The sequence below is a fragment of the Pantherophis guttatus genome, chromosome 8 (genome assembly GCF_059756535.1).
Source record: "Pantherophis guttatus breed Tessera chromosome 8, ASM5975653v1, whole genome shotgun sequence".
NCBI lineage: Eukaryota > Metazoa > Chordata > Lepidosauria > Squamata > Colubridae > Pantherophis > Pantherophis guttatus.
Window position 1 is genome coordinate 25,359,505 of NC_142070.1, and position 19,555 is coordinate 25,379,059.

The 19,555-nt window shown below is 38.1% G+C and overlaps 1 protein-coding gene across 1 annotated transcript in view; it reads left to right on the forward strand.

The window, feature by feature from the left end:
- Positions 1 to 748: 748 nt before the first annotated feature.
- LOC117679973 (uncharacterized) overlaps positions 749 to 19,555 on the forward strand; it is a 294,700-nt gene continuing 275,893 nt past the window's right edge. Inside the window, exon 1 of the mRNA XM_087874976.1 lies at positions 749 to 936. The gene's annotated coding sequence lies outside the window, so the exon portion shown is untranslated. The remainder of the gene's footprint in view (positions 937 to 19,555) is intronic.

Consider the following 19,555-nt stretch of genomic DNA (forward strand, 5'->3'; position numbering starts at 1 on the left):
TGAAATGTTTGAACTGGACTAATGAGAAAGAAAATCAAGGATAGCTTGGAATGAGAGTCTCTCTTGTGCTCATATAGAAGGTATTCCCAGCTTTGCTCTCCCAGTGAAGCAAGCCTGAGCCCTGCTGGCAATTTTTTATAGATGAAGAAGGAGGAATTAAAAAAAAAAAAGCATTGGGCACACTGATTTCACTCCTAAGGCACCTGTTTCCTCATCTTTTATTTTCCTTTAGGCCCACATCTGTTTTCAGGCAGCCAGAGAAAAATGAACTGACCTTGGAAGCTATTTCGGCCCATCACAAGTACTTAACAAAATTTGACTTGTCCATTTTTTAAAAACATGCTTTAGGAGTAACTTGCTTTTTTCAGCCAGGGCATAATAAAAGAAATCTTACACATTAATTTGTGTTTCTATATAAAATGAGAAAACAAATGGGTATCTTCACCAACATTTCTTTTGATAATGGGGCTTCTTCACAGCATACCTTAGTGGAATGCTGAAAAAGTTTCTGGCTGCCCTTTCAACTTTGGCATGTTTGCTTTGCTTTTATCTCCCAAGCATTTCTCCTCAGCAGCAGCAGCAGCAACTGCCATGTCTTCAGTTAAAGGGAAAGTCCAGAGACTCCTTTGTTCAACAGCTGTTCTGGGCTGCTAGCACAAATTGCTTAGCAGAGGGTGATTTGTAGTGACAAACTCTGAACTTTATCCCTAGAGATTTGCCAGATACCTTAGCAATGCTCTGTGTCTCTCAAGGCTGGGAAGAGGAAGTCCAACTCCCAGTACAGAGCTTGACCCGGCAACATCACATCACTTGCATGTTTTGCTTTTGCTTCACTGGTACAACAGTTCTTGGGTATAAAATAGGCTGGAAGAGTATCGATAACATTACAGATGAAGAGAGATATCTGCAATACTTCCTTTTCATGCACCAAGACAGGTGAGAGGATACCTTAAACATTTGGTCTTGTAGAAAATGTTCATGATTTACGTGGTAAGTGTTGTAACCTGAATTTAAGACAATAAGAATATTTCTAAACCACTTTAAATGTTTAAAAATGCAGCCAGGCAGCAGAAATCATTAGAACAGCAGTAATATTTAAAAAAGTATTGGTGTCATAATATTAAGAAAAAGTCTCTAGGTAAATGGGTGATGTGTATTTGTCTTTTTTAAATATATCACTTGATCTTGATAAGTTTAGCCAAATTGCCCAAATGTACATACTTAAAAAAATGGATTTGGGATATGTAATTAGTACTGCAGTGTTGCAGACACATATTTCCAGACCCCCCAAAAAAGCTTTATTCAAGCAGCACAATTGTGTAAAAAAGAAATATCTGAAGAAAACGTATTATATCTTAGAGTTCTTTGATAGAACAATTAATCTAATAATTTTATCATGATGAAAACTAGCAGATCACATTTTATGCTCTAACATCAACAATGATGAATTTTGATTTCTCACCTATACCTTTGGTGCGCAATAATACCAGTAGAAAAGCTGAAGATAGGAATACTAGGTCTCTGTGTATTTTTGCTTGTTTGTCTTGGGTGATGCTCATTTACAAAATACTAGATGAACGATGGGGGAATGTTATATGGCTGAAACATATTCTAAATCAGGAGAAAAGACTGGTGGCTTTTCAGATGTTGGTGATGACAGCTCCCAGCAGCATCAGCCAGCACTGCAGTCAGTGAAGGATGCTGGAAGTTGAAGCTCAGCAAAATCTGGAAGGTCAGAGATTCCCTACTCAAGTTATATTTCCTTGGAAGGAATGTTATTTTGTTTTATGTTATGTTGAGATTGCTAGCTGTCTTGTTCCTTTGGAATGGATACCATATAAGCGCAGAAAATAGAAAAATAAATAGAAACTCCAATTATGTATGTGTAGTATATTCAGAGTGTACTAAAAAGGTCCCATAGACAATTTATTATGTAAACTTTTTAAATGGCTGCCATTTTCTTCTAAACACTTTGTTATTTATTTGATGTTTGACTTTTGAATATTAATAAATATAGTAACATTTCTTGTGATGTTTGCAAATTCTACTGTGATGGTCTCCTTTGGGCTACACCCTGCATATGTGGGTATGTGTGTGAGATTTCTTTGTATGCACAATTATATTTTCTATTACTACTGTCACAGGGGTGAAATCCACTTACCTTCAATACTGGTTCGCAAATGTGAATGGTTTGCTACGCTTACGCGCGCCTCCTCCACACATGAACAGAAGGTCAAAAACGGGACGTGATGACGTCCGGGCAGATGGGTGGAGCCTCCCACCACTGGCGGTATTGGTTCACCCGAGCCAGCTAGAACTGGCTGAATTTCACCACTGTACTGTCATAACTAATAGCAATAATATCCTAGACTTCCAATTTATGGAACCTAGATTCAATATTTTAATTCTAATTTTAATCGATTGCCTTGAGCTTTTGTAGATTGATGGTGGAAAATACCCACATTTTGGTGTGAGAGGCTACAGCCATTCTTTTCTGGTGGCCAGCTGTGTCAAGGCTTGGAAATTAGTGTCATTCATTATCTCATGTAATCTGGAGCCCAACACACATGTAATCACACATTGGTCCTCATTTTTGTTTCAGAGCAGAAAATAGGTGATCTAGTTAATAATTCTATCACTCTGTCCCATAATCAGATAATTCCCTGATCCAGATAAGGTTGTTACCTTCCCATGACTTCTGAAGAGTGGGGGATTCTTCATCAGGTCTTAAATTGATTCAATTGGTCCTTGGGGAATTTTCAAAATCTCTGACAAAAATTCTATGTTGTGCCTGAGGAACAAATAGCAAAGAAGATCAGGTATTCATTGGTATTTTTCTGGGGACCAAGGTGGATTATACCTGGGTAAATCCATTGGATAATTAAATGCCAGAAAAAATGGCTGGAGCATTGGGCTATAGAATATAAGTGAATCTGACCAAGTTTGGAACAGCCCATGATCAGGCCTACACTGGCATATTAAGAGAGACAACACGTGCCTACTTCTCCTCCCATATTATGTCAGGAGGCTATCATCCAACTGTGTTTAGGCTTTAGGGTAACCAATTATTAGGGAGAGATCAATATAAAGATTTCCCACCTGGCTTCTGTAATCATTTTGCATAATGCTTCACTGCTCTTCAACTTGGGCCCTTGGCAGTGACTCTTGGCAATCTTGCATTTCATCTGGCACTCTTTTCTATCTGTGAACTCTGAGGAATTAGAAAATATGGTAGGTTGTTTCCTTTTACTGCTCTTTGAACTCTGATTATGTCTATTGCAAGGAGCAGGTAGAAATGTAACCATTTGGATTTATAAGATTATGGATACCTCATTATAGGAAGGGACTTCTGAAATGGCTTTCCTGAATCCAGGGATTTTAGGCAACTATTACTCAATCTCTCTTCAGACTAACTGACAAGATCATAAAAGAAGTAGATTAGTTTTCCCTTTTAAGGGAAGAATTCAGCATAAGACAGAATTGGATTGGTGACTCTCTTGGATGACCTATGCTGGGTGGGACATGTATGGGGATTGTGCACTCAACCTAATCCTATTAAAACTTCGATGGCTTTGAATAACTATTGTCAATGGCAATTTATTGGACCACCTTGATGGGACTGATATTGTTGTGCAGCAATTCCATTCCTTTCTCACTACGTATTTTAAGTCTGTAATAGTGAGAGGTGAGAAGCAATCCCAGGGACATCTGCAGTGGGCACTTCTTGAAAGGTAAAGCCTCTTTCCCTGTTCTTCTACATCTATATGAAATTTCTGAGAAAGGTAACCTGATGGTAAGGGATATGGCATCATCAATACACTCTTAGGCACCTGTGACTTCGGAAAAAGAGTGGGGAGCTCTTTAGATGAACTGCTCCAGCTACCGAAATGCATCCAATTATTGCCATCTCTGGCTGTAGGAGAAATCTTCTGTATGTCCTGCCCTGGTGCATGAAGTCTACAATGATCTGGTACGGAGAAAACAGTCTGAAGCTGAATCCAAGTAAGTGGCTGTTTTCCCATCAGGTTTGCCTACTGTCACCAGTGTTAATTTGGATGAGCAAGGATTACTTATGAAGGGGCAGGTTCATAACTGGGATTCTTCTGAAATTGTGGCACCTGCTTGAAGAATAGGTGCCATGGCTAGAGGAGGCTTTGCTCCATTTTGGCTACTGTACCAATTGCAATCTTACTTGGTAAAGGAGGACCTACATTAACTCAGGCCCTTACTACTGCCTATATAATGTTCTGCAATCTGCTTTACAGGGTCTGACTTTAAAGACAATTTGAAACCACATCTAATGCTAATATAGCAGACCACATCCTTGATCTCTCTCAGTTCTGGGAGCATATAACACAGATTCTGTGGCCCTTGCATCAGTCACTCATTAGTGTCTGGAAATTTATTTAAGGTTCTGATGAGCATGAAGCTTTTTATGCTTAAAAAGCCATGGTGGTGCAGTGGTTAGAATGCAGTACTGCAGGCTACTTCTGCTGCCTCCCAGCTGCCTGCAATTTGGCAGATCGAATCTCACCAGGCTCAAGGTTGACTCAGCCTTCCATCCTTCCGAGGTGGGTAAAATGAGGACCCACATTGTTGAAGGCAATGTCTCTGTAAACCGCTTAGAGAGGGCTGTAAAAGCACTGTGAAGCTGTATATAAATCTAAATGCTATTGCTATTGTTGCTATGCTCTCATTTCAGGGTACCTCCAGGATCCCTGGCTCCAGTCAGAATCCTAGATCCTTTAGGGGGAAATAATTTTTGTTTCCATACTTCTGAAGGGTAAGGTAACCAAAGTTACAAGCTGCTGATTTGGAATAGTCTTCCAATAGAGATCAAAGTGTCCCCCTCCTTTTGATTTTTAGAATATGTAAAAAACAGGTATAGGAGGGGTATTACCCTAGTTTAAGAACTGCACTATATTCTGTTTCTTTATCTATTGTTTTTGTTTTCTCATTAGATTTATTGCTTGAAAGAAAGCTGTAAATTAGATTTTAAAAAGTTATGGATTTGGCTTTTCAAAAATGAATTTGAAATCTTACTGTGTGGTAACAACAAACATTTCAATACTAAGGTTTATAAATTGTTATTGAAATTGAATCTGGAAAATGAATATGTACAGCTTTTTACGATCCAATGAGCAAGAAACTTTGTGTATAATTTAATGGTTGAACAATGGAAAAATATGTGAACAAAAGGTTTAAAATATACATTCAATTATAACTTGAAAGAATTTTTTTAAATAAAATGATGTTGTCTTGGTACTTAACAGCAAATAAACTGCAAATAACATTATTATATATGATTACTTTATTTATTTATTTATTTATTAGTCCAATTTATATGCCGCCCTTCTCCGTAGACTCAGGGCGGCTTACAATGCATTATAGCAATAGCCTGCATACTTTTTTGTATATACCTGCTTATTAGGGTTTTCGGCCCCCACTAAGCGGTGCTGTTCTATACAAAGTTGGCTTATTGCCCCCACAATCCGGGTCCTCAATTTACCTACCTCGAAAGGATGGAAGGCTGAGTCAACCTTGAGCCTGGTGAGATTCGAACTTGCACTAATTGCAGGCAGCTGGCAGCTAAGTGCTAGCACTTAACAGCACTTTAGTCCGCTGCACCACCGAGGCTCTATGCCCAAAAATGGAAGGACACAGTGATTCCCACAAGTCCTACAATAGTACAATTATATGTACTGTTTTGTAATTTTGTGACCTTCATGACTTAACTGAAACCAAGAAATTGTATAAATAGATAAACAAATTTACTCCCAAAGGTTGCATAAGGTGAGTGACTAATCTCATAATAATTGTCAATATCCTTGGGGCAGAGCAGAAACCAAAGTCCATGACCCTTCTTCTCATGTTCAATGCATATTCAGTGTATTGAATCATGGGAATATTAAAGAGGATTTAGAGAAAGGGTATAGTTTAAAGAAATTTCATTAATTTGTAGCGCACAGATTAGAGGAATCATAAATACTCTGAGTTAAGCATTGGACCTTCATGAAAAACATATTGTCATGGAAAACAAAAATAGCAATAGGTTTCTTCTGTTTTACACCTCCCATACTCATTCTCTCAACATTTTCCACATTCTTGACCAGCTTGCCCGTAGCCTAAGTCAACCTGAAGCCTATTAACTAGGTTCTTCTGCAGATAAAGTGTGAGTCCTGGAGCTGTAAGGAAGGCAGAGTCATGCCTAGAGTCAAATATCAGATGCCCATGTTGTTTTCATTTTTTTCCTAAGATTAAGCAATAGAAAATCTGAACCGGTTTAATTCTGCATTATTTCATTGTACATTATTACATTTTACAATGTTATTTAAAATGAATGGAATACAATAGATTCTGAATTGGAATGAATAGAATAATAAGGTCCCATTCTATTCAGTGGATCTAAAATACTTTTGACCCAACCCATTATCCTATAAACTGTTTCAAATATTTTATCTAAAAGACAGCACTTAATTTCAAGAGTAAAATAAAAGTAAAATAAACATCAAGGAATATGATAAAGTCTATATCAGCTTTGTCTGCTACAAGTATCGTTCTAGTTCTTTTCTTAACTACCTGTTAACAAAGATCTAGCAGTTGGATCCACCCATTAAAGATAGGGTATTAAAACAGCATTACTATATAGCTGTCTGTTAATTCTCAAACTGGTAGCCTTTAAAAAGGATGAAAGGGCTAAGCATAATATTTTGAGAGCTGTAGGCCATATCTATTTTTTCTACAATGACTGAAATTTGATGCCAAAATTCTTAGTGAAAGAGGGATTATTCCTGCTGATCGTTAATGAACATTTCCCCAATTTACCTGTTTAATTCTATTAATTCTGAAAGTTCTTTGCCCATTTTTGAATTGTACCATTTAAGTTTTACTGTTAAGTATTACTTATTACCATTTCCATTGCTTACCTATAAAAATGTTCCTTTTCTTTTTATCAAATGTGCCAGTCCCTTGTCCTTTTGTGTTCTAAATGGGAAGTCAGGTTTGCGTATGTCTTAGTAAAATTATCAGTTGAAAACACCATCAATTCAAGAGGCAGCAAAAGGATTTACCTGACTTGTGACATTACATTTATATTTTTATTGGCTTGTCAGGTAGAATGTGAATTCCAGGCTTGATTCTGGAAGGTGGAGAGTCCAAAAGATGAGCACACAAGCTGAAGAATACCCAAGGGTATGCTTAATAATATATATCCAGGAATCTCTGATTTATTATTGCAGGAAATTGATTTTTTTAAAAGACATGTACAAAATATGGCTGAATTCCTAGATATTTCCTTTATAAGAAAAATCATTAATTTGTACCAAGTAATCTTTCTCAGGGGCCTTTAATTATAGTTATGAAATGACTAATTTATTTGTCAGTTTAATTGGTTAATCTCACATATACTTGTGTGTAAACCATCTGTGGATAAGATCCTCATATTGTGAACCCAAAGCTATGAACAAATGTGCTAGGTAACATCATTAGTATGAAGAAATACAGTTTGCTGTGCTATTTATATGTAGCAATTTGCTAGTCTTGGTGGGGATATGGCTTCCTTCTTATGAGGATATAGCTTCCCATATCAAGACTGGCATAAAAGAGCATATTGACTTCTGACCAGAATTATTCCTATAGGATATTTTACCAGATTTGTATAATAAAGGGAATACATATTTAATTTTACATGTGTTAACAGCAGCAAGAATTGTTTTTACACAACAATGGAAAAATGAAGAGATCCTTACAGATGCAAGTGTAATAAAAAAAAATTAGAACTTGCAGAGATGGATAGATCAAAAATAAAGGATTAAAAATAAAGGAGAAGGAAGAAACAGAATATTTCTTAACATGGGATTTGTTTTACCAATGCTAACAGAAACAAAGGTTAGAAACTGAAAAGAATGATTAATTATATAACAAACATTTTCTAGTATGGATAAGCTAATGTCAATAATATTAAAAAGGTAAAGGTTCCCCTCGCACATATGTGCTAGTCGTTCCCGACTCTAGGGGGCGGTGCTCATCTCCATTTCAAAACCGAAGAGCCAGTGCTGTCCGAAGACGTCTCTGTGGTCATGTGGCTGGCATGACTCAATGCCAAAGGAGGACAGAACGCTGTTACCTTCGCACCAAAGGTGGTCCCTATTTTTCTACTTGCATTTTTTACATGCTTTCGAACTGCTAGGTTGGCAGAAGCTGAAACAAGTAACGGGAGCTCACCCCGTTAGGTGGCACTAGGGATTCGAACTGCTGAACTGCCGACCTTTCGATCGACAAGCTCAGCGTCTTAGGTAATCATTATTAATGATATGCATATTGTGACTACTACTTTGTTTATTGTCTTTTTGTTATTAAAAATGAATTGTACTCAGACAACACGCTGTTCATAAAGATATTGAATTTTTATGTTTATTAAAGAAAAATGTATCAATTTTATATCTATCTATATCTATATAATATAAACAGGCAGCAAACTCCCCTCTTCCGTTGGTGATGATCCCTAACCTTGTAATGATACATCTGTAAGAAAACAACCAAGCTCAAACAGTAACTTCGGAATATCCTTTTTGGAATATTAAAACAATCATCAATGGTTGACTTCATCAGGTAGTGTCTAAGGTCCACATTCCAATATTTAACCTCCAATATTTTTTTCTACCACCTCCTCACCTCCTGTCCGCTCAAGGTGTGGAATAATTGACAAATGAAAGGACAATATACAACTGTCCTACTTTTCTTTCCAGTGAGCAGTGCAAATTGGGGATTGGGGGAAGAGAATAGGTAAGCCTATTGAATGCAGAGTGGTGGATAACCTTGCCCAAAATCTGAAACCATAATTAGTTACTAAATACATAAGTGTATGAAGATGTTATATACTATAATTTAAAAAAGCCCTATGACATTTGTATAGGTGACAAGAATAATGGGAATTTCTGAGGACGTTGTTTTACTCATTAAAAGTATGACATTAAAATTCTGTTCAAAGATCACCACAGTTGACATTAAAACTTTGTATAAAAGTCACTAATTCACAGTTTAATTATATGAGGCATGGAGATAAGAACTCATATGGAAGAAGATTTTTGTATATGTTCCCGAGAAACAACAAATGTATCATCAAGTTTGTGGTGTCATGTTTATGTGAGTTATCTAGAAGATAGAGGTCAGGGCAGGCATACGTAGAAATGTAGAAAACAGGTCTTCATTCTTGACATTCCATTTAGCTTTGCCATAGAACATACTTCATGACCAGATTTCAGCAGTTGTTTTACTTGAGAAATAATTTCGGTAATATGACACAAGGCCACATTTGTTACAGATTTTCACATAGTCAACGCAATGGGAGTTTCTTTTCAGCTTTTTAGACTCAGGAACATTTATTCAAAATGGCAGTTGTTTCAAGAAAAATAACAATCAATCCTTTACATAAGCAATGTAATGGAATTCATGGCCACTCTGAAACAAAGGTGTTTGTTGTTATCTTGGTTTGATTGGGAACTTCATATCTGTATTTTGGAGACATTATTACACTAGAACCATGATGGTGAACCTATGGCACGCGTGCCAGAGGTAGCACACAGCACCCTCTCTGATGGCACGTGAGCCGTTGCCCCAGTTCAGCTCTGCTGCGGATGTGCACGCCCTCCCGCCAGCCAGCTGGTCTTTGGGTCTCTGCCGCTCATGCGCAGGAGGCGGGGTGCATGAGGGGGCCTGCGCATGCATGTGCGGGGGTGGGGCACATGTGGGGCCATATGTGCATGCATCGGGGTGGGGCACATGCACAGGGGCCTTTTGCACATTGCATTTTGGGGGTTTGGGCGCGCTTTGGGCACTCAGTCTGGAAAAGATTATCACTGCACTAGAATGATTATCCTTCTTCAGAATGATGCCTTCTGACTTTCATAGACAAAGTATTGAGAAATTTTCTTTGAAAACGTGATAAAATGCTTAAAAATGTATTTGATATGAATGTTTTACATTAAAATATTGCATAATTATATAGGTGCATCTGATAATTGTTTTCATAAAAGTTTCTCCTATGTAAGTTCTATAAGTGGCTCTGCATGCAATGTGTGATGTTTAGAACAGCAGTTAACCCAATTTCTACTTTCCTTTCTATATGTTAATTTTATTTTTATTCAATGAGACCCGGATTGCGGGGGCAATAAACTGACTTTGTATAAATATACAAAAGTATGAAGGCTATTGCTTAACTCATTGTAAGCCGCCCTGAGTCTCCGGAGAAGGGCGGCATATAAATTAAAGCAATAAATAAATAAATAAATAAAATACATATATTATAGGGCCTTGGTGGCACAGCAGACTAAAGTGCTATTAAGTAGCACCAGCTACCTGCAATTACTGCAAGTTCAAATCTCACCAGGCTCCAGGTTGACTCAGCCTTCCATCCTTTCGAGGTAGGTAAAATGTGGACCCGGATTGTGGGGGCAATAAACTGGCTTTGTATAAAAAAGAAGACCGCTTTGGGGTGTGTGTGAAAGCCCTACTAAGCAGGTATATACAAAAGTATGAAGGCTATTGCTTAACGCATTGTAAGCCGCCCCGAGTCTCTGGAGAAAGGGCGGCATATAAATCGAACCAATAAATAAATAAATGAATAAATAAATAAATAAATAAAAAGGTAGATAACATAAATTAGCCAAAATTTACTAAGAGCATGTCCATTTTGTTAAAAATAACATATGTGAATATATTATTTTTGGTCTTATCCAGGAAAAAAATGCCTTCGATTTTTTCCTTAATACTGTAGTTCTCATACAGAATGATGATAGACAATCTGCTTTTGAAATTTCTTTCAAAGGAGAAGAAAATAATGGATGAATTTCATACAGGTAGAATATGAAGTTATACAAAAATATTCTATTGTTCATTGTAAGATTATGTCCATGTGATTAGATAGCTTCTCTGCTTTCTAAGGTATATTCAAGGAGAATAGTGTTCTGCCCCAGCTCCAGATTCCCAAGGATATTGAAACACACCAACGGTCCTTATCAAATTTATTAAGTAGCAAGAATAAACCAAAGTCCGGCAAAGGTTGGCAACCAGCCCAGAAAACTAGATAAGACTTTTCCAAAAATGCTCTGATAATAATTACAAGTTGTTTCTAGCAAGAAACTTACTAACGGCGTGTGACTTAAACAGGCTAAGGAAGTGGCCAATTATCCTCAAGCCTTACTCTCGAGGAGACCTCCTCCTCCTGAGTAGCCACTCTTGCCTTTTGGCAGCCCTGCGTGCTCGAGCATTGAGGAGAGGCTCCTCCACTTTGCTATCTCCACTTGAAGGAGCCTCTGGAGGTTCTGAAGACTCTGGCTGAGTCTCTGCCTCTGGCACCACATCCTCTTCAGCCTCCTCACTGTCCGACATGAGCGCCAGCTGCGCAGCCTGCTGGCGCGACACCACACCAGCCTCCTCGTTGTTGGGATCAGCCACAATCCGCGCAGGCTGCTGGCGGGCCACAACAAATAGATATATATTAGAGTGCATTTCTTTTCTTTGGACTATTGTAGAAGAGAACATTGTCATTTCCTAGCCTCCAGAAAAAAAATTGTTGCCAATTTTCACAAGGAGGCAACCTGATAGTTTATGTTAGAAAAAACATATCTATAATTAGGTGATAGGAATTTAAAGCTTTGATGAAATATTTTTTACAATTTTATACTGAGAGAGGGGGGGGGACAGATAGAAAGAGGGAGGGATGGAGGGAAGGAGGGGAGAGAGAGGGAGAAAAAGGAAGAGCGGGGGGAGAGAAACTTACCATATAAAACAGCCTTTTGCTCTTCCATTTAATTCTCAGGAAGCTTGACTTTTTAAAAAAACAATCCCTTAATGATTCTGGACTTTAAGTGAGAGATGGTGAAGTCTGTTGCTAGTGTGATGCTTTTGTTACATTCTTTTGTTACATACATCAGTCTAAAAATTGCCTTGCTCTCTACATTGAAATAGTCTAGTGAGAGGAATACCCTCTCATTATATCGTTTCTTGAAAAATGTAAACAAATGGAAAAGTTTCTCCCAGTGAGAAAAACTTGAAATGCTGAAAAGTTTGGAATTGTTTAGTTTAATAACAAGGCAAGTCCGTTGGGTCATGTTATAAACAAATATCATGTAGTATAGACAGTGCAAATAAGTAAGATGTTTGCCTTCTTACACAGGGAAGGCCGAAAGAAGTAAACTGACATAAACTCTGGGAGAACTGTATATGCTTGCATGAGGTGATATAGATTTGTATTTTGGTCTATGGAGGAGACATGATTTATTTCACTGAAGCTAACAGATTCCCAGTTTGCCTCACTGAAACAAAACACTTCAGGTCAGTGTTATGAGAAAAAGTTTTTGTCAGCCTTCTCACTCAGCCCAGGCCAATGCTTTCAGGGTGGATAACTTCAGGATACCCACAGCTCTTGTGACAGCACTGAGAGCTCTGAAACACAAGAGAGGTAAAGCAGCATGATGGCCTCCCCTCCCCTCATATAACTCTTTGAAGCAACTTTGAATTTGCTTAATTCAGATTTTCATCAAGATAAGCGTGCCTTAAATACTTTTCACAGCTTTAGAATTATTCAGTATCTCTGTCTATGGGCCTTAAAATTCAGGCAGACTTGTGTTATGGAAATAAGGCTAAATAGAAGCTATCGAGCTATTTTAGAGATTTTTGGCTCTGACATTAGAAAATGGTTTTGTTTTAAATATTTTAACTATTGAAAATATTTTCCATCCTCTATGACATTAAAACCCTTTTTTCTTCTCTAAACCAAAACTGTGAAAACCAGATTTGATCACTGTTTATTTCTTGGCTGACCTCAGAAACCTAAGCAAGTTTGGTTATGACTTTAGTGGGAGATAATCAAAGGATACTAGGGCAACAAGCTAGATCAGAGTTTCCCAACCTTTCCAGCTTTGTGGACTGGCTTGGGGTGGGGAAATGGGATGGTTTTGTATGAGTGACCGGCAAGTGCACACACACACAACTCCATTTGCGTGAGCAGCATGCACATTAGGGGTGAGTTCTACTTACCTTTATTACCAGTTTGCATCGCGCCCGCGCACTCTTCTCCACATGCGTAGATCACCTATGATGACATCTGGGTCAGTGGGCAAAGCCTCCCGCCGGTTTTACCATTGGTTCTTGTGAACTGTTCCAAACCGGGGGCAACCCATCACTGATGCACATGTGTCCAGTGCTCACGCAAATGGAGCACGCGTGCACATGCTTGCCTGCTGCTCATGCAAGTGGGGATACGCATGCACTCCCACACTGTTCCTATGGCCAAGTTGCAAATAGCTCACAGCCCACTAGTGGGCCGCAATCAGAGGTTGGGGACCCCTTAGTTAGACTGCAAAATTTAAAAAAATACTTTAGGAGAAGGAAGTGGTAAACCATCTGCACTACATTATTTAGTTTAGTATAGTTTACTTTACATTATTGATTAGCCCTTGGGCCATATTAAAATGCAGAGTTCCAGATACACATTATTACTAAAATCCGATAAAACAATTTAAAATGGAATTCGATCAAATACAATTTAAAATGAAATTGGAATAAAATACAATAATTTAATATATAGATAAATAAAATATGATAACATTATATTTCGGTGTCACCCCTACAATCTACCCCAATCAGTCCCACATATGCTGATCTCAACTGAACCATTTTGCTGCTGTATTAAATGTTATTTTCAGATTCTGACTGCACATGGTAAGTTGTTTTGATATGGGGATCCCAATGCGTAATTTGTTTAATATGTAGACCAAAGTACCTGGAAATATTGATGTAACCACTGCCGTTGCCTCCCTGTTCTTCTCTAATGGCTTTTGTGACAGCCATTAGCATGACAGAAGGGGTGAGGTGGCTAGGATTACAGGAGTGGCCGTTAGGTAAAGGGCGTGTGGGGTGCATGGACCATGTTCCCCCCTCCCTTCCCCCCTCCGGCTTCACCTCCTCACCTCGTGTTGTTTGCACGGCAAGCAACCAGAGGAAATGGCAGGGACTGGCTGTGCATGCATTTAAATATTTTCGGGGAGGGCTTATTTTCAGGGAAACAGGGTATTTCTTACTAGGCTGATAGGAGAGGCTATCATATGCTGTTTTTCACTTTGAGTCCCTCTTAATGTATGTCTATTAATATATACCAACTTACTTGTCACACCTTTTTTTGATTAGTGCTAGGAACATTGTTTAGTTTCATGTTTTAGGACACAGGCAGAATTCGCTCTGCACCCAAGACTAATGCTGGGACCCAAGACTCCAGCTCAGCTCGATTCAAGGGATGACATGTTAGTCACACTCCCAAGTGGCAGAAGAGAAAGCACTTAATGATGATAGACTTATATGAGAACGGAACACACAGCCCTAAAGCTTCTGCAGGTATCAAGCAGATGAGCTAGGGTGTATTCAGCAAGCAAGGGGGTTGATTGCAGAACAAATCCATGCCATATGCCGCACAAATCCCTTGTAACTGTAACTAGTAAGGTTGTGGCTTATCCACCCACCTTCTTAATCTTAAAAAAGTATAATATGCCTTTTTTTTGCAACTTCTCTCAATCCTCTCCATGTGTCACAAAGCTGGCGGCACAATTCACAGAGAAGAAAACAAAACTCAAAGACATTTTTGCCAGGTCCTACCCAAAAGAACCTGAATGGGGTGGCTGCTTCAGGCAATAGACTCTGGACACTTAAGAAAAATATCACCAGAAATTTTGTTCCCTCTGCAGTACTTTTTCTGAATTACTAGAAATTTATATGGCCTAGGAAATCTGGGAAAAAAAAAAAGATTTAAGACTTTAGTGCCACAAAAGCCATAGAATAGAATAGAATAGAATAGAATAGAATAGAATAGAATAGAATAGAATAGAATAGAATAGAATAGAATAGAATTTTTTATTGGCCAAGTGTGATTGGACACAAAAGGAATTTGTCTTGGTGCATATGCTCTCAGTGTACATAAAAGAAAAAATACATTCATCAAGAATCATAAGGTACAACACTTAATATGTAGATAAGGAGGAGAACAGAAAATTTGGAAAGCTGCCTTCTGTGACTATACGCTTTGCTCAATAATGAATTAAGCAAGCAACAATAGAGGGGCAAGGATTGGCTAGGTATACGTTTTATTCCTATAATTTGTGGGGTCTCTTGTTAAAGATATCCCAAGACAGAAACAAAATAAAGCAAACAGAAACCCGAATGCATTAGAGAAGAGGACCAATAAATCTAATCCATTTCTGATCTCCGTGAAATGTTTTGCAGTTCTCTGCATTAGAGTGTTGATAAATCCAGTGATTTGTAGATAGTGTAGGATTTCAAAAATTAGGTCAGATTAGGCCTTCCCAAGATCTATTGGGTGTTCAGAAAGAGATGACCTCAAAGTTAGCTCACTTGGAGTTCAAGTTCTGCCAAAGAGCAGTTCTGATTAAACTTTGGGTGCACCACCTTGTGTTTAAAACTGAATCACCAAAGGAGAGATGCAGAAGTTTAAAATAACAGAACACAGATTTCATTTTAGAATTTACGAATGAAAAACACTTGAGAAAATATCAGCAGGCAGGGGCAGGAAGAACAAACGGTAACCAAATTGGTTCCTGTGACAAACCATAACATTTACTTTAAACCATCCGCATGCTACTCAGTAAAAGTCAAGCTACTACTCTTTTAATAGATCCCAGGCCTTCTTAAACTCATAGCTCTGCCAGTGTTAAACAGGTCAAGAGCAGGTCAAAAAGTGAAAATCCATGTGAAAGTAAACTTTAAGATCTCTCTGCTGGAATAGCTATAGCAGAGTGCCTTCTCTGTGGAAAATATACTTCCTCTTTATGTATCAGTGTGAGATTGTTTGACACACACTATACTTAACAAGTCAGGCAATACATTAAGCAATGTAACAGCAATACGGCTCATACAAATTAGAATTCTAATGATTCAATGTTTGAATCATATTTAATATATGTTTACTGAATGGGAGATCTAATGGGCATTTTTAAGCCTTTAACTGAAGAGTCTTAAACTTATCTACTCAGAAATAAATCCTGCTCACTTAAATGAGGCTTACTCCCAGGTAGGTAGCTAGGACAGTAATTAAGTACACAAAATTATAAGGTCTATTTGATTTCCTCTTTTTATTTGGTATAAATGGCAATGTTGCTACTTAAACTTCTTAAACTTCTTCATTTTGGTGTTTGGTTGATATTAATTCACATTTGAAACTAGCAAATACTGCGTCCCACAGATGCTTTCTTTGAAAAGGCAAATGGACTTCCTTGTTTTGCTTGAAGACGTTTCACTTCTCATCAGAGAAACTTCTTCAGTTCTAACTGAATGGTGGAGAATGGAAAGATTTATATTCCTTGCAATCATCTGGTCATTAGCAGTCTTTCTGAGAGACGTTGAGGCCACTTGGGGTTTTATCTGTGCCCTCGGGGTGACTTGAATCCTGTACTCTACAATTTTTCTAGAAATCCATTCATACTTGTACCCATCCATTCGAAGGGTGTTAATCCTAAAGTGCAAGGTTAAATGTCTATGGAGATTCTCAGTCATCCAGGTCATGGTAGTCCCAAAGGATTGAAGGGTGTGACCTGGATGACTGAGAATCTCCATAGACATTTAATCTTGCATTTGCACTCTTTGAATGGTGTGGGAATATGAATGGATTTCCAGAAAAATGGCAGACTACAGGATTCAGGTAACCCTGAGGGCACACATAAACCTCTAAGTCAGTGTTTCTCAACCTTGGAAGCTTGAAGATGGGTGGACTTCAACTCCCAGAATCCCCCAGCCAGCGCTGCTGGCTGGGGGATTCTGGGAGTTGAAGTCCACCCATCTTCAAGCTTCCAAGGTTGAGAAACACTGCTCTAAGTAGCCTCAACAACTCCCTTGTTGAGTGGTCCAAACTCCCTTACTTTAAGAATACAGGATCCTACAGATATGGACAATTTTTGTCTGGTCTTCAACCCTCCCTTTCTGGGGGAAGTTGATAAGAAGGTGGTTGGCTTCCAACTCCAAAGGGTGCTGGAGGAAATGGATTATTTAGATTCTTTACAATCAGCTTTCAGTCTGCGATTGAATATTGTCTTGTGGCAGGCTTGACATGGGAGTAACACCAGGGATGGGATTCAAAAGTTTTAGCAATTGGTTCTCTGCCTGGTTGCTGGGTGAGTGTGGCCATGGTGGGCATGGCCTACTCAGCTTCCTGCACCACAGAGGGGGGTTTTGCCCTCCCCAAGCTCCAGAGGCTTTCTTTGAGCCTCCGGGAGGGCGGAAATAGACCCTCCCGGGCTCTGGAAGCCCTCTGAAGGCTGGAAACGTGCCCATTTCCAGAACTTCCAGATCTTCTGGGTGACCTGTTTTTTACCTACTAGAACCTCCATGAGGGCCCTGCACTTACCTGGCATCCAAAACGGGTCACATAGAGATTCCTGGGATGGGTGGGGTGGGCGGGGCCAGCCAGTCCTTGCAACTACCAGTTTGGCGAACCAGATGTAAAATTAGCATCCAGTTTGCCCGAACTGGTCTGAACTGGCTGAATCCCACCCCTGACACAGTAGCACATCTATCCTATCACTCCTTGTCTTCTTAATGGCTTCAGTACCATCAACATGGTGTTCTTCTGAATCAGTTTTGAGGGTTAAGAGTGGATGGCAATGGTTCTCCTCCTCCTTCCTCTTGATCTAGTTCCAGTCAGTATTGGTGCTAATCTCTACCCTTTTCTCTTTAAGAACTATTGCATGTAGTATTGCATGTAGTATTGTCCGTACATTGATGATATCCAACTGTACATCTCTGTTCGTGGCTGCCTAAGTGAAGCTGCCAATGTTCTATCCCTGTGTCTGGAAGCTGTGGGCAAAACAGATGAAATTTAATCCTTCCAAAATTCATTAACTATGGCCCTTGGTGTCTCTTAGTCATCCAGGTCATGGTTGTCCCAAAGGTGCTTTTTCAAGAGGTAACTGGACTTTCTTGTTTTTCTTTGAAGAAATTTCACTTCTCATCCAAGAAGCTTCTTCAGCTTCTTCACATATCCATGGGAACCAGAAAATTTTAATTCTCGAGTCTGAGTAATGTTTCACTTCCCCATTCAGATTCAGTGCACAACTTGGGAGTCCTCCTGACTCACTATCCTGATGGAAAAGTAGTAGTTAGTTGTGGCCAGGAGAACATTTCCACTGCTTTGTCAAAAGTTTGCAATTTCTGGAGAAAGAAAGGACAGGCAGTCAATATGGAAACAAATTTAGCTTTATTTGCAAGAAACTTTATTGAGCTTTATACAAAAGAAACTTGGTTTTCTATCTCCCTTTACCTTAAAGATTGCCATGAATGCACATGTACATACACACGTGCGCACACAGAGTCCCACAATTGTTGGTTTCATTGATTTTAGGAGTGTTTTTAAAAAATTTTTTTACATATTTTCAGGCAACCAATATATCTTTTGAACATATTTCTCTTTTTCTATATAATTTTATTAAAACTTTTAGATAGATAAAAGAAATATCTGAAAATATATTTTTAAAAAATAGAGAAAGAAAAAGCTAAAAGAAAAAGTTAAGAAAGATAGTTAAAGAAAAATAATTAAAGAAGCAACTTTTGATCTTTGCAGCAATTACTCCTTCCTCCTTAAAATTATATCACCATTTCGCTTTTTTCTGTCATCCTGACGATCCATTCTTCCATTATGGTTATAGTATTTCTCCATCATTGTGCATAAAATCAGGCTTCCATAAGCCTTTTTTAAATGATTATTTTTGAATCCCAATAATAAAAGTTACGGTTTCATATCAATATTTATACTTAACATAATTGATATCATTATTATTCATGTTTTCAAAGCTACCATGATTTTTCATGTTGTCAACATTGACCAGAAGTGCCATCTTAGATAATTTTTTTGGTGTTATATGCCAACATTATATCACTTTGTAAAAAAAAATTCTCTTAAATTATCATGTAATGTGAATTTCAATCTTTTACTTTTATTTTCTCCCATTGACCCATCTAAATGTTATAACTGAAATTCTTAGCCCATTTTATCATGCAATCTTTAATTTGTTTTTTTGTTGCAAAAAAGTTTAAACATTTTTGCAATTACTTATTTATAAATTGTATGTAGCTTAGATTGTTCAATTCAAGTTATCTTTTTAATCAAGTTACCTTTTGAAGACTTCATCTTCAATTCTCATTGTCTATACTAACAAATCTTGATACACTAATCATTTATCTTTGCCTGCTGTTTCTATAAAATGCTTCTTGTGCTGAGACCAATAAAATACTTTTAGGCATAGCCTGAACTAAATTTACTTCATATTGTTAATATACAATAGTATATTTCACATAATGATTTTAACTTTAATTATACCATAAAAAGTCATGCCAACCAAACTTCAGGTAATATTCTTCTAATTCTAATATACTTTTATTTCTCAGGAACACCCATTACTTCATCAAAAACAAACAGCAATTTGAAATCCTACAATCCTAGTGTGCCTCTTTTCTTTTATATTTAACCCCTTCATTTTCGCTATAGAAATTCTCCCCA